The 15,498-nt window shown below is 48.0% G+C and overlaps 1 protein-coding gene across 3 annotated transcripts in view; it reads left to right on the top strand.

Moving 5' to 3' along the window:
* The first annotated feature begins 3,703 nt into the window (after positions 1-3,703).
* The window catches only part of GPR132 (G protein-coupled receptor 132), a 54,652-nt gene continuing 42,857 nt past the window's right edge, over positions 3,704-15,498 (top strand). For 2 of the 3 annotated variants that reach the window (XM_019480021.2, XM_059723296.1), the window contains exons 1-2: positions 3,704-3,825; positions 3,917-4,571. The gene's annotated coding sequence lies outside the window, so the exon portion shown is untranslated. Of the gene's footprint in view, positions 4,572-15,498 lie in introns of all 3 variants that reach the window. The other variant, XM_006268019.4, reaches the window with a different exon arrangement.

The following is a 15,498-nucleotide window of genomic DNA, read 5'->3' as shown; positions in this document are numbered from 1 at the left end:
AGAAACCATGAGATATCCCATCAGTATATCTGCTATCCATAGGAATTTCAAGCTGGCTCCCAAGTATCTGGTTACTCCCTAACCTCATGTGTTTCCTGATTATCAATCAGTTTCTTGAGATGTTCCAAACCAGATAACCCCTTGTCAATAGAAAAGACAATGATTTACACTATTGAGAATGCTTTGAAGAAGCTGAACTGAGGGTATAAAAATCTGTAAAAAAGTAGCAGTGTGTGTGCTTCAAGAAGAAAAAATCTCTGATACCATCCACTGTTCTTCTCGAGAGTCTGGAGGAAACATATCGTCTCCCTTCAAGGATTGTGCTACGAACTTTACCTGTCAGCTTTGCAACCTGAGTACCTTGGACTGGTGAGATCCCAGCATTCTCTCTCTCTTTTCTCTCTAGGCATAAATTTCTGAACCTGAACTGCATTAGTTAAGCTTGAGCTAAGTTTCCCCAAATACTTAGTGAAACCAGGGTAGTATTGTAATTGTTTGTGTTTGTTTTTCCTTTGAATGTCTATTACTATTAGTACCATAATATATTTCATATACTTAGCAATAAATAACTTTTATAGTCTAATTGGTAGTAACTGGATATATTTTTCTTTCTCTACTTCTCCTTCCCCACTTGCTCTGCAGCAACGCTTCTTTTACCTAAGCTAAAGATCCCTGTGAAGCCCAGAAATACTGTGGGGTCTGCTCATCAAGAGGCTAAAGAGTGGGACGTGCTGAGTTTGAAACGCATAAGGGGATCAGCTTGTATAGGCTGATGGACCCAGTTTGGCTCAGACGTGCCCTAATGAACTGAATGCTGGCCCAGGAGGGTGTCAGCTGGACACCCTGCTGGATTCAGAGGTATTCTGTTTACCTGTGTGCTTGTGTCTGGCTACAGTTTATTGTTGCTCTGATGAACCGATTCTTGGCATATGAGGGTGTCAGCCTGTCCATGCTGATCAACCCGGCTGGGTCAGGCGTGTCACGTTAATCTGTGTGTGTTTGTGTGTATGACTGATTTAGTGACTGGAGGAACCCAGCCCCATTGAAACGGAGTCCTGCAAGATAGCTCCATTGGCGGTGAGGACTTGCAGAAGGGAGAGATACAGCTCCGTATAGAAACACAAGTAACACAAGCAGCACATTGATAGAATTACCAAGACCCTAGAAACTTGTCCCTAATAAATGAGCAAACCCCAAAGTAATGGGCAAATATGGTAACACCACAGCCTGGCCCAGCCTGGTGGGGCCACCCCTGGTGGGTGCAGCTCAGTGACAGGGAGACCAGGGAGCACTGCAAGAGCTGCCCCATCCCATGATGGTGGGGGGCGGGGAGTGACTCTTCCCTTCCTGTCCTCCCCACCTATCCCCCAGCAGATACTTCCTCTTTCCCCATCCTTTACCCCTGCAGGCCAAGGTGGGGGTTTAAACCCCTACTTAGTCTAACTCAGGCCTGGCGGGACCTGGCCACGCTCGCCCTCAGCTCGGCTTTTCTGTGGAAGGCAAGGAGGGCTGCTCTAGCACCCCCAGGCTTCTGGCCTGAGCTACTGCAGGCCTTTGCCGAATGTCTATCCACTTACAAACTGGTTCACTCTCTGCAGGTTAAACTAACCTGCAATGATTAAATCAATTCAGGCTCAGGCTTTTTGAATGTCTTTCCCTAGCCTAGGTGTCCTGCTAGACAAGAGGCATTAATTGTTTTAATGTCTGCTAGTAACGCTGGGCTAGGGAGAGATTTTTCATAGACTATCATATGTAAGTACATCTCACACATTATCTGTTTAAAAAAAAGTTATTATTGAAAAATAATTCGGTGTTTCTCCAAGATACCATTCATTCCTAACTTTACACTCCAAACAGTGCCTCAAATAGCAGATTTTCTCTTTTCTCTTAATGTATTTATTTTCAAAACTTCCAACTGGGATGGTGGACAAGAAAAGGATCTTGACTGGAGTTATCAGTCTCCTCTCTCTCTCTCTCTCTCTCTCTCTCTCTCTCCCCTGCCCCTTGTCATGATCCCCCAACTTTTTGGATTCTTGATCACTCTTATCATTCTTATTTCATGAGCCTTTGACCCTCTTGACTGCACCAAACCTGCTGTGACTCACTGTGGTCAGACAGGGTTATGCCCAAAACTCTCATTTCTTTATTTTTTTTTCTTGCTTTGTCTCCTGCTTTAGCCCATGTGATCCTTCTCTCCTTAACAGTTCTCCCTCTAGTGGCTTCCAGCGCTCTCCCCTCTCCTGGTTCTCTTCCTAAAGCTGTGCTTCAGCATTGTCTTCAGTAGTTCCACTCACATCAAATGGTCAGCATCCTTAGAGGTTTATTCGTCAGTCCCTTCCTTGTAAGTTTGTTCTGATTTCAGTTTCCATCTCTGAGCAGATGATCCTGAATCCATCTTCCTACCTGGACGTCTTCATCCCTGCCCGATTGTGCATATCTCGCTGTCTCTGTCACTATCTGTATCCACTAGCCTTCCCATCTCCCACGTTCTTATTCCCTCACCAAACCCAATCTAGCTAACTCTTTCTGCTTCTTCCAGTTAAATATCATCAAAGCACATCCCCATTCACCCCCTGCCCTTAACAGATCCCTTACACCCTCAGTGTTCATCTGCTCCCTGACCATAACCCCTTCCTTTCCTGCCAATCCTCCGCTCTCTTCTTTCTCTTTCCCTGTCTGCTGTGCACTTTGGCAGTGGATACACAAGCAGTTTAGCACAAGGTGGGTTCTCATTTTATAAAGCTATGAATGCCTGAGGCAGCCCTGTGGAGTGCTGGAGCAGTAGCTCCGTTGCAACAATGATAAGTGACCTGACTTCCAGTAGAATCAGGGCAGTTTTCCTGTTCTTGCCAGTGTTTTTCAGGGTAGAGTCTGCTCAACTCTCCAGCTTGCTCAGTCCCAGCCTGCTTGTCTGTGCACAGCTCCATGGTATCGTTTGCTGAAGCTTTGCTTCTCCGTTCTTGTACCCATGGCCTTAGATTACAACACGCTCCCCAGCTCAAACTTATGGGATAACCTCTCTCTATTACAACAGCTGTAGACTCCTTGTTGTCACTTTCAAGGCCTGGCATAACCTCTGATTTCCTCTCGTCTTCTTTCCTCTTCATACCCTGAACATATATGCCCTGCCTCAGGGCTGTGTCAGGGAGTGCCACGGAAAGGCATGCTACTTGTCTCCCAAAATGGAAAAAAATATAGCCATCTTAACGCAGTTCTGGGTGCACACCAGACAGCTCACCCATGATGCACATCAGACAGCTTGCCCTCCGGCATGAACAGAGCACACTGGCATTTGCGCCGGCATTCACGCCGGAGAGCAGGCAAGAAGGACCAGGAGGGAGACTCCTGCAAGGGTAGGACGAAGGCACCACACAGAACTCTAAGTAAACAGCAACTTATACAATGGTGTCAACGCTGCTAGGGCTTCTGCCCGGGGGCCACTGCCTACCCAGGGCTTCTCTGAGGCCTCCACCCAGACAGAGCCCATGCGGGGGCTTGCATTCCCCTGCCCCTCGGCCTGCAGAGGATGCCCAGCAGGGCCGGGGGGGCAGGGAATGGGGGCCCCCACACCTGTCCTGCAGGTGCCCATCTTCAGGCCCTGGAGGCACAGGTGAGGGAGCTCCAGGAAGAGGTTAGCAGGCTGAGGGGAATCAGGGAGGCGGAGGATGAAATTGATGGTTATTTCCTTTCCCTGCAGGGTCATGCATCCAAGGAAGAAGCACCCCGGGAGGTGCCCTCCACTGCTGAGTGGCAGACGGTCACATTCAAAACCAGGGCTGCTCACAGCAAAGCGGTACCAGTTCCTCCAGTCCGGCTGGATAACGGGTATGAGGCCCTGGCAACACTGCAGGAGAAGGGAGGAGAGGAGGAAACCTCCAGTGAGGAGGCATCTCCACTCTCTTCATGCTCTGAACAGGCCAAAAGAGCCAAGCAGACCCGGAGGAGGAAGCGTCGAGTGTTCGTCATAGGCAACTCCATCCTGAGAGGTACAGACGGCCCCATCTGTCGCCAGGACCCCTCAACACGTGAGGTCTACTGCCTCCCTGGAGCAAAGATTCAGGACGTGACGGGGATGATCCAGGCCATGATCCAGCCCACCAATTACTACCCCATGGTCCTATGCCATGTGGGTACTAATGATGCGGCCAGGAGAAGCCCTGATCACCTGATGGTGGACTACCATGCTCTGGGGGTGTGCTGAGGGAGATAGGAGCACAGGTGGTATTCTCCTCTGCCCTACTAGTGAGCAGACGTGGAAGACGACATGAGACCTGCATCAGAGAGACCAACTGGCGGCTTCAGGAATGGTGTCTCGAGGCAGGCTTCACCTTCTTAGACAACGACCCACACATCAGGACGAGAGACATGCTCGGGTGGGATGGGCTTCACCTTTCCCCCAAAGGTAAGTGTGTGTTCTCTTCTAGGTTGGCAGATCTCCTCTGGCAGGCTTTAAACTAGGCTCGTCAGGGGATGGGGAAGATGAGGGCGGAGGAAGCCTTGGACCAATAAACCAAGCGACACCCACAAGAACAGCCCAGCCTGGACCAACGACGAGCAGAATGAATAGCCAGGTAAGCAACTGGGGCCTGGGCAGTACTAAGATTAGGGGGCCAGTGCACACATCTTCAGGAGGCCTCAAATGCTTCTACACAAACGCTCGTAGTATGGGGAACAAGCAGGAGGGATTTACCCTCCTGCTAGCTGACACCAAGCCAGGCATAGTGGGGCTCACAGAAACATGATGGGACCCAACGCATGACTGGGCGGTGAATATCAAGGGCTATAGGCTGTACAGGAGGGATAGGACAGGGAGGAAAGGTGGGGGTGTGGCGCTCTACGTCAAGGAGGAACACACATCCTCATCTAGTAGCACAAGGTCAGATGGGCACACTGAAGTGCTCTGGGTTAGAATACAAGGGAGTCGAGGGGAAAGGGACTTAACGGGGGGGTCTACTACAGACCACCCAACCAAGGGGAAGAGCTAGACCAGGAATTCTTAAGTCAGCTCACGGAGGTAGTTAGGTCAAACGACGTCATCAGGGGTGACCTGAACTTTCCAGACATCTGCTGGGAAGAGCAGTCAGCCAGGTCTGACCACTCACGTAGGTTCCTAGCTGAGATACAGGACCTCCATCTAGCTCAGGAAGTGCACAGCCCCACCAGGGGAGACGCCTTGTTGGATCTGGTGCTGGCCATGGGCGACGACCTGGTGGGGGGACTGCGGGTGCTCAACCACCTGGGCGACAGTGATCATTGCCTGCTGGAATTCACCATCCAGCGCAAGGTGGCAAAATCCTGCAGCAAGGCAGCAGCCCTGGACTTCAGGAGGGCAGATTTCAATGAGGAACAAAAAATAGTTGGGGAGGTACTGAGGTCCTGGAGGGGAGGGGAGTTGGGTGTCCAAGAAAAGCGGTCGTTTCTTAAGGAGACAATCCTCCAAGCCCAAAGGGAGGTAATCCCAACAAGGATCAAAGGGGGCAAGAGGGTGCAAAAGCCCCCATGGCTCACCAAAAGCATCCAGAAACATCTCCAAGCTAAAAGGGAGGCATACACCCAATGGAAGGGAGGGGCCATCACCAGGGAGGACTATACCTCGGTTGCTCAGGGCTGCAGGGGGGTGGTCAGGAAGGCCAAGGCGGAGATGGAACTGGGACTAGCGACCTGGAACAAGGACAACAAGAAATCCTTTTTTAAATACATAGGGGGTAAAAAGAAGGTACCGGGTAATGTGGGGTCCCTGCAAGACACGCTAAGAAATCTGGTTATTGCACCAGATGACAAGGCTAACCTATTTAATGATTTCTTTGCCTCCATTTTCCTGAGCAGAGACCAGATCAGCCCATCCGCCGGGACCTCCTCAGGCCCCAGGGGAGGCGCACCTAGGCCTAGGGTCAGTGAACATCTAGTAAGGAAACTTCTGGAGGGACTGGACGTATTTAAATCAGCTGGTCCTGACGATCTCCACCCCAGAGTGCTGAGAGAATTAGCAGAGGTCATTGCGGGACCCCTGGCACGGCTTTACAAGCACTCGTGGTACTCTGGTGTGGTGCCAGAGGACTGGAAAAAGGGCCAATGTGGTTCCCATTTTCAAAAAAGGGAGGAAGGAGGACCCAGAAAACTATAGGCCAGTTAGTCTTACTTTCATCCTGGGTAAGCTTTTTGAGAGAATTATCCTGGTGCATGTCCATGAGGGGCCAGCAGGGGAGATTATGCTTAGGGGCAACCAACATGGGTTCATTAGAGGCAGGTCCTGTCAGACCAACCTGGTGGCCTTCTATGACCAGATCACAGCATCCTTAGACACAAGGGTAGCAGTGGACGTAGTCTTTCTGGACATCAGGAAGGCCTTCAGCACTGTCTCTCACCCCATTCGCATTAAAAAACTAGTGGACTGTAGCGTCAACACCCACACAGTCAAATGGGTCACTAACTGGCTGGAGGGCTGCGCCCAGAGAGTGGTGGTGGACGGGTCATTTTCGACCTGGAGGGATGTGGGCAGTGGGGTCCCCCAGGGCTTGGTCCTTGGGCCCGCACTGTTCAACATCATCAGTGACTTGGACGAGGGGGTAAAAAGCACCCTATTCAAATTTGCAGATGACACGAAGATGTGGGGGGATGTGGGCATGCTAGAAGGAAGGAATAGGCTGTAATTGGACCTGGACAGGTTACAGGGGTGGGCAGATGAGAACAGGATGGGTTTCAACACTGACAAGTGCAAGGTGCTGCACCTGGGGAGGAAGAACCAGCAGCATACCTACAGGCTGGGGAACTCCCTTCTTGTCAGTGCGGAGGCAGAAAAGGATCTTGGAGTCATTATTGATGCCAAAATGAACGTGGGCTGACAAAGTGGGGATGCGGTAAGGAAGGCTTAACCGCACCTTGTCCTGCATCCACAGGTGCATCTCAAGCAGGTCCAAGGAGGTGATCCTCCCCCTCTATGCAACATTGGTCAGGCCGCAGTTGAAGTACTGCATCCAGTTCTGGGCGCCGCACTTCAGGAGGGATGTGGACAGCATTGAGAGGGTCCAGAGGAGGGCCATTCGCATGATCAGGGGCAGCAGGGCAGGCCCTACGAGCAGAGGCTACAGGACCTAAACCTGTTCAGCCTCCACAAGAGAAGGCTGAGGGAGGATCTAGTGGCCTGTTACAAACTAGTCAGGGGGCACCAGGAAGCATTGGGGGAGTCCCTGTTCCCCTGAGCACTCCCAGGAGTGACAAGAAATAATGGTCACAAGCTGGCAGAGGGTACATTCAGGCTAGACATCAGGAGGCACTACTTCACTGTCAGGGCGGCTAGGATCTGGAACCAACTTCCAAGAGAAGTGGTGCTGGCTCCTACCCTGGGGGTCTTTAAGAGGAGGTTAGACGAACACCTCGCTGGGGTTGTTTGACCCCAGTACTCTTTCCTGCCATTGCAGGGGGTCAGACTTGATGATCTGCTCAGGTCCCTTCTGACCCTACCTACTATGAAACTATGAAACTATGATAGCTCAGTGCAGCACATGTCATAGGGCAGTGTTGAGATGGTGCAGACATGGTCCCTGTGCTTCTCCAGCTCCTTATTTGGCCTTGGATTCTATGTCCTGCTGCTCTTTCTTTTCTTGGGATGGTCCCCTATTTCTTGAGCCCATTTCTCAGCTCCTGTGAGAGCCATTTACAGAATTCTGGCAGGGGCTTTAAAATTGGACAAAACTTATCCTTCACGTAAGCCCTCATTCCACCTGTGAAAGCCAGACAGACTCTACATCAATGCCTTCTGGCTAGCAAGCAAGAAACTTGAGAAACAGGTTTCTTTTTCCCATGTGGGTGCACCCTCTTTCTCTATTCTCTCCTGCCTCAGACACATTTTAAGTACTTATTTACAAATTTCCACACCATAGGGCAAGGTAAGGTATTTCCCCTGCTCCAGATATTTTATGCAAAGGTTACAAGGCATGAACTAAATTTCAGGTTTCGTTTTTCATTTAGATATGTCTGATAGAAGAAACACACATTCAGAGCAATGTCTGAATGTTAGTCTGAACTGTTTGGGTTTAAAGATCTTTCCATGAGATGACACATCATCCCTGTTTCCACTCACACCTAGATGTAGTGAGAGAGAGAGAAAAAATAGCTTCTCTTGCTTTTTCTTTTGGCTCCAGTCATTAGAATAAGATATAATCTATTATTTATATATATAAAAAAACTATTGACTCAGTCCTACAAGCAGGACAAGGCAGAGAATACAAGAGGTGCACAAGCTGCTTGAGATATGCATATTCTCAATCTTGCTTCGTGCAGCAGAAACATGGCCTCCAAGAAAGCCAAGGCAAAAGTATTGTCGGCTTCTAAAATGTAGTCTCATCAGCTGACAACAGTATTTCTTTAGAAAAAGGGCCATGTGAAAGATACTGTCTTGGATGTGACAGTAAGGAAAAGCTGGAGCTCAGTGATTCTCAACCAGGGTGCTGAGAACTTGAATGGGGTGACCACCTGCTAAGGGCCATCGTGGGACAAGGCAGCAGACCAAGAGGCAGACTGTGTAGGAAGTGCCTGGATGATGTCACACAGCATGGAGCATTTGGGATCTAAAGGCAATATATCCCAAAATACACAACAGAGCACAACAGTGAGAATTAGAGTACATAGCTCATTTTAGTCATTGGACTATGAGACAAGAGGAAGGAAGGAAATTCAGTCTTCCTTTGTCTTGATGTGATAAAACTTGTAAATATCCAGAGTCCCTGTTCAAAGTAACTGCACAGAACTGGATCCTTAATGAGAATAGCCTAGAAAAACTCTGTTGGTCTCAGTTCAGTTTACAGGGCATGAGTCTAGGTGACAGTCGGGTTCACTTATGTCAATAATGGAAATCTAAACAGGGGTTTTCTTTAATTCTTGTCATCGTAATTACCACATCTGGTTTGTAGTCACCATATGATCTTGAAAGAGGCGGGCTTCCCCCAATTCCTTGTAAACTTTCAGACCTTTCACTTCCTTTTATCTTCATCTTATTCTAATCCCACCCCAACCTCAGACAGCCGTTTGCAACAGCAGCTAAGAGAAGGAACTGTCATCCTATTTTCTTTATTTGGAACCCAGCTTTGTGAGTGTTTCCTGGCTTACTCTTTCTCATCTGGAAAGTCCCTCTAATTATACTGTAAATCAACTCCCAAACAAATGCTAAAATAAAAGTGAACTGATATTCATTGCCAGACTTTGAACATCGCTCAAGTTAATAATTAAGAATCCTCTGTAGTCTAGGAGATGCAACAAAAAAGGCCAAGACCAAGTAAATTCCTGTATTTTAATTCTGGCTGATTTGTTTATTCAACATAGTAGTAGTTAAATTGTTAGTAGACTTTTAAAGTGCTATGTTTGCACTTTGCATTGAATTTTACCTTTTTTTTCTTTGCAGCCAATTTTGATAGGGCTTCAGATATGAAAAGTTCCTTTTCTTAACTCCCGAAATAATGGATTCAGCTTGGAAGACTATGTATCAAACCTGCACCAGCCCGTTTTGAAAGAATTTTGGCACTGGCCACAAGAGGAATGTTTTTGTTCGTATAATTGGAAATAAGACAGACTGTATAAAAGCCCTCTAGTGGATAAATTAAAGACTATGTTGTAATAGAAAATACCTGTAGCTATATGGTTTTGATAACAATCATGCCTGAACCATCAGTTATGACAAAAATATGGAAGAAGAGGCATGCCACATATAACACATTTTATAAAAAACAACTAATATCTCATGGAAAACAGAGAAAGACACTTTTATAGACATGCAGCACACTGTGTTGTTAGAGTTCAAAGCAGCAGGATTAGTTGAAATCTCCACAGCTGAAGGAAGATCCACTTGGATGAAAATCATTTTTTAACTACACAGACATGTGTTAATAGGCACCAATTTTGCTCTAATAAGAATTAGTTTAGTAAGGCAGGTCAACTCAAACTCCTTACAGTCCCCATTCAGTAAAGCACTTAAGCACTTGCTTAATGTGGGCTTACAGTGTGGGCAGAAAAGGGATGAAGAATCCCTGTGCACCTGTTGCTCCATAGTAATGGTCCGTTAACAGGTTCTTACCCTGCAGTAAATGAAAATCAACCAACCCATAGCCTCAGTAAAAGGTGGGTAAGGTACCGCAGTTGTCACTTCTGACAAGGTTAAAGTGTGTACATGGGCAGATACCATGGAGCAGCCGATGTTCATATAACTCCCAACCCCACTTCCTGCCATTTCTCCTTCAAGTAACTTGTTCATATGTCCACACCATAAAGTGTGGACATATCTTGAAGTGTCACACTAAGTTGGAGCCCATACGTCTTTGGTACCTACCAGGAATTATCTTTTTGTTCCATGTTTGGACAGGAGCTAGTGCAAAGGAGTGCTGGTCTATAACCAGGGCTTCTGTGTGTTACCATAATATAACATCTGGGCCTCAACTTGTAACAGTGATTGGCCCTTCCAAGATTCCCTTGTGCTATCTTGATATCTGGGATCAGGCATTTTGACAGATTAGTTTTGTTGACAACACAGGTAGGCAAGGCTGACCAAGACACCTAAAAATCATGTAAGTGCCACTAAGGGTATGTGTGCAGTGAATCCCAGCAGGGATATTCCTCAGGTATGTCCCACCCACCCTCTTCCACTCATGCACTCCAAATGCAAAAATATGCTAGTGAAGCCACTCCAGAGTGATCCCAGGTAGCTGTTCTTAAGCAGGCTAGGTACCAACATGACAGGAATAGGCACAAAGGGACATCCCAGAACAGCCCTGCTTATGCATTTCTGCCTTTGGAACATGCAAGGGGGCATACCTCTTCCATGGTGTGCAGACATAAGCTTAATACCTTAGAAGCAGACCAGAAAATGGGCCTTAGCATCAAATTTCTTGAGGGCATCTGAAAATGCACATATCATGTTGGTGGCAGCACCCACTGACATACGCAAAGGCCGTAAACCCAATGGCATGCACTTATGGAGAATTTGCATAAATAACCAGGACATACTGTTAGATAACTGGGACCTTCTGTGTCTGCGTTAGTTTTCCCAGTTGGCCTTTACAGGTACTGCAGTTTTTCCCTCCCACTGGCAGGGATCCCCTGTAGTCAGGGCAGAGGTCAGAATTCCTATTTTCCTGTGCTGCTTCTTTCTAGGGCACATGGTTCTTAGCAGCCCAAGGAGCCAACCCTAACTTTGACCCTTGTATCTGTCATGTATTTCTACATGGGGTGAAAGCAAATGAGTAATCAGACTGTCTCATAATTTTCTGCCTGTGTCTCTGCACGTTTCTAAACTGGGCCACGACAAAGAAGGAAGTGGATTAGCTAATGGCTGTTGAGATGGTATGGATGTCTGAAACGTGCATAGGGTGAGGCACTGTGATACCCTAGCCAGGCTGAAATCGTTAGGACTCTTAACTTTAAATTCAGTGAATCCTGACTTTTACCCCGTGTTTGTTACACAAAACATAATTGCTGCGGGGCCAGAGGGACATCACTACAGCTCCAGAGGTATGTATTTGGATTTGAGCTGAAGACTGCTCCTCACTGGGTGCGTTTACACGTGCATTTCATCCGGACCCAGCTTACTTTGGAGTAAACTTCTGCAGATTAAGCATTCCCAGGCAGATGTCTACACATGCAGAGACTAGGCAGCAGGAAGCCCCAGGAGACCTGTGCACCTGCCAGTGGGGACCAGGGCACTGGGTGTGGGAGGCCCTGGCAGACCACCTTGTCCAGCCCTCTCCACTCTAGCTTACCTGCACCCTGGCCTATGGACCCCCTACCTCCCCTGCCCACCCCCCAGCACCACGCGTACTGCACACACATCTCACAAGATCAAGATTTTATTTCCTTCACATCAACCACAGCACCCCTCCCTTCCCAACAAGCAGAAAACCCCTCCCCACTCAGCAAACAGAGCTCCTCCACCACCCAAACCATCCACCAACAATAAAAAAAACACTCTTTGCCATGAAAATTATTTACAGTGTCCTTTGTGGGCCATCCCAGGGTTAAGGAGTGTGGGGTGGAGATGTCTAGTGGACAGAGCCTGTGGGCAGGCAGCCAGCACCCCAGCCTCTGGCTGGTCCCTTGTGGGTACAGATGCCACAGCTAATGCAGAGGGGGGGGGTCTCACCCAGGGGTGACAGCAGTTGTTTGTCCCCCACCATGGGCAGCTACTCCTCTGACAGGCAGTGTCCAGGTCCAGCAGGGCCAGCGTGTGGTCCTGGCCCTACTGCAGGCAGCTCCACATGGAGCCAGGGTGAGTGGCAGGGCTGGGGCCAGGCAGGGGGTCTGGGTACCGCTGGACCCAGGGTGGGGTCTAAGGCAGGGGCTCCTGTCTGCTGGAGGTGGCACAGGACCTCTGACCAGGCCCAGGCGGGGGTCTGCTGCTGGGTGGGCAGCTGCCAGGATTCAGGCAGGGCTAGGGTTGGGGGCCGGGCAGCAGGTGACATGAAGGTGGCTGCCAGGGCCAGAACAGTGTCCAGCAGCTGCTGGTCATCATCCGTGGCCTGCACTGCCCTGGCCAGGATGGCTTTCTGTTCCTGGAGCAAGTCAAGCCACTTGTGCTCCAGGGCCAGGAGCTGTGCCCGGAAATCCTAGTTTGTGCAGTCCTGTGTGTCTTCACAGGCAACGTGCTCCACCCACCCGGGGCCAGGGGAGGTGAACAGGCTGGCTCAGCCAGGGGCAGGGGCAGGGGCCAAGGTGGGGAGGGCCTCTCCCCAATGCAGGCCTTACCAAATAGCTGTGGCTGGCATGGCTGGTGGCTCTGCTCAGTCCTGGCTGCTGGCTATGGCGTGCGGCACCATGCAGTGTCCTTGGATGATGGGGCACAGTGTGCAGGCACCTGACAGGTGGCCTCCTCTGGGGAGGAGCTGGAGCTGACGCTGGTGGCGGCCAACGATGTCATGGCCAGCTATTCCTCATGGCTGGTTCTAGGGCTGAGGAGCTGGTGAGGCAGGCCCTGGCCCAGGCTCCCTGTCCTGCTGGTGGAGACTGCAGCTCGGGAGCTCAGTGGGATAGGCCACTGGACACCTGAGGGGCCCTCCTCCAGAGGCCAGGTCAGGGCAGGGGCTTGGGCAGGCCACCTATGCTGCTGTAGACAGCACGGCTGTGGCCTGGGTCCTGGGTCACAAGGATGGCGGCCTGTTGCCTCGTAAAGGGGATAGACTCACGGGCACTGCTGGACTAATGATTGCGGTCACTCATGGCAACTAGGGCTGTGCGAAGCTTTAGTCCCTGATTCGATTTGGGTTGTATCTTGCTTGCTCCCGGGTCGTGTCTACACATGAATAACTGCATAGTAACTAATTCTGCCTAAATTTGCTACTTGTATTTGCAGGTAGCAAATTTACTTGTGATTAAGCATTTTTACTGTGCAGTAAGCACATGGATGTGTAGATGTGCACATTTACTATGCAGTAAACTAGGCTACCACGCAGTTAGACATCTTGTGTAGATGCGCCCACTGTGAATGGGTTATTTGGGCTGGGGAATTAAAGGTGGCCAGGATGCCACACTAACTGTATCTCTCTTTGTGGGCTGCTGACTATAGAAGCTGGCCTGCCTTAGTCCTGCCAGCCGCGACTAGGGTCAAGACCTTCAACTTTTTTTACACAAGTATACCAAAGCATTTACCACTCATGTAATAGTATAGATTTGCCCATAGATCTTAAAATACTTTACAAAGAAGCAAGTTTTCTTTGTGTTCCACATTTTAGAGAAGGGGAAGCTAAGATACTGAGAAGCAAAAGACTTGCCTGAGGTGACCTGTCAAGCTAGAGGGAGAGACAGAATTCAAACATCAGACCTATATGCAAGAGTCTTTCTACAATGTGTAGCCTGGCTGTACACGGATTTGACTTCCCCCTCCAGTTTAGGGAGTTTTTGGCAGGGCAGTGTGCTGCGGAGGGACACAACAGCCCAGCAGCCACCTCCGTCCCCTATAGAGTCAGGTCCAGTCAATCAATTACTTAACTATATACAGATTTATTATTACAACAAAACCATTAAAGGGTAAGGACATAGATTATATAGATAGGTATATATACACACACCCAGTTATCATTTAAAATACAGATGAACTGTAGAACAAACCAGATCAAGGATATTGATTGGGCAATGTTATAACTCTATTCATATACAAACTTTACTTCAAATTATTCACAGTCTGTTAGCTGCTCCTAGTAATGAAGCTCCCATTTCACAGCCCTGCAGATTGTTTTTTAACTTTAGCTAAAAGAATTCATTCAGGTGTGGAAATATTAACTCAGGTGAACGTTAGCTTAGGTGTGGAAATCACTTTCAATGAAGCATTGGAGGCACTGTCCAAATGCTCATGAAGGCTTGATTTTGTTTTATGAATCTGAAGGAGAGACTTACATTTAGCTATAATGACTCCAGGACTAATGAAATGACATCTTTGGATTCTTTTTGCCTAGTTTGTTGTGGTTTTATCCATCTATCTGTCTATCTGTGTATATATAGCAAATTAATACACAGTCCAAAAAAGTTTGGGGCTTTTTTTTGCTTCAATCTTAAATTGAATAGTATAGCTCTAGGCCCCTACCGATTAGTGAAGCTTTTAGTTTATTTTTTAACTGGAGAAAAATGTGTGTTGTGTTATATGTGATGATACCCCACACCATCTACCCCCACTTTTCACAATCCTAGATCTGCCTATGTCCTCACTGTCCTCCTAGTCTGCCTCAGACACTTGGCGCTAGAAGAGACATCCCCAAGAATATAAGAGCTGCTCAGACATCCTGCCCATTTCTACTACAGCTACACAGGAGAGTTTAGAATTAGACTGGGCAATTTGTTTTCCTGAATGCAAGGTTTTCTTGCTGAAAACTATGCATGCAGAGCAGCCAAAACAATTCACAAATTCATATTGGATGGATCTAATTGTTTATGGGGAAAAAAATCCTGGAAAAAAAGTTTAAAAAAACCAAACCCAAAACAACTTTTAATTTTCATTGTAAAACAACAGAGTACTTCAAGATTTCCATACTGTAATTGTTTTTAAAGGTGAAAGAACCTAGAAACAAAATTAAACAACCTAAACCTAAAAACAAAAGTAAACAATTCATTCTGGCCTTTATGAAATGTTTTATGCAACCTGAAATAAAAGTGTAGTTTTAACTCTTTTTAGCCAGCAAATCAAGAAGGCATTTATGGTCTCAACCACAGTACGGCATATTCATTTCATCTTGTACTTAAAAAATGAAGCTATGATGGAAATTATGTGCAGCTTGAGTAAGGAAAGACACAGAGCAAGTAAGCCTAGGTCCCTAAACTCATTCTTACTGCAGACATTTGAGTGACTCATGGCACCTGTTCATAATTCTGCAGCCTGGAGAGATGGTCATAGTAGCTCTACCCTATCCCCTGATTCAACCTCAGTCAGAATTACCACTTCCTCCCACTCCCCTGCTTCCTGTTTCCTTTTCCTGTGATGGATGAGGGGCTGCTACTGTGTATATGGACAAGTGAATCAAACCATTAACA

The sequence above is a fragment of the Alligator mississippiensis genome, chromosome 2 (genome assembly GCF_030867095.1).
Source record: "Alligator mississippiensis isolate rAllMis1 chromosome 2, rAllMis1, whole genome shotgun sequence".
NCBI classification, from domain to species: Eukaryota; Metazoa; Chordata; order Crocodylia; family Alligatoridae; genus Alligator; species Alligator mississippiensis.
This window is presented reverse-complemented; position numbering and strand designations above follow the sequence as displayed.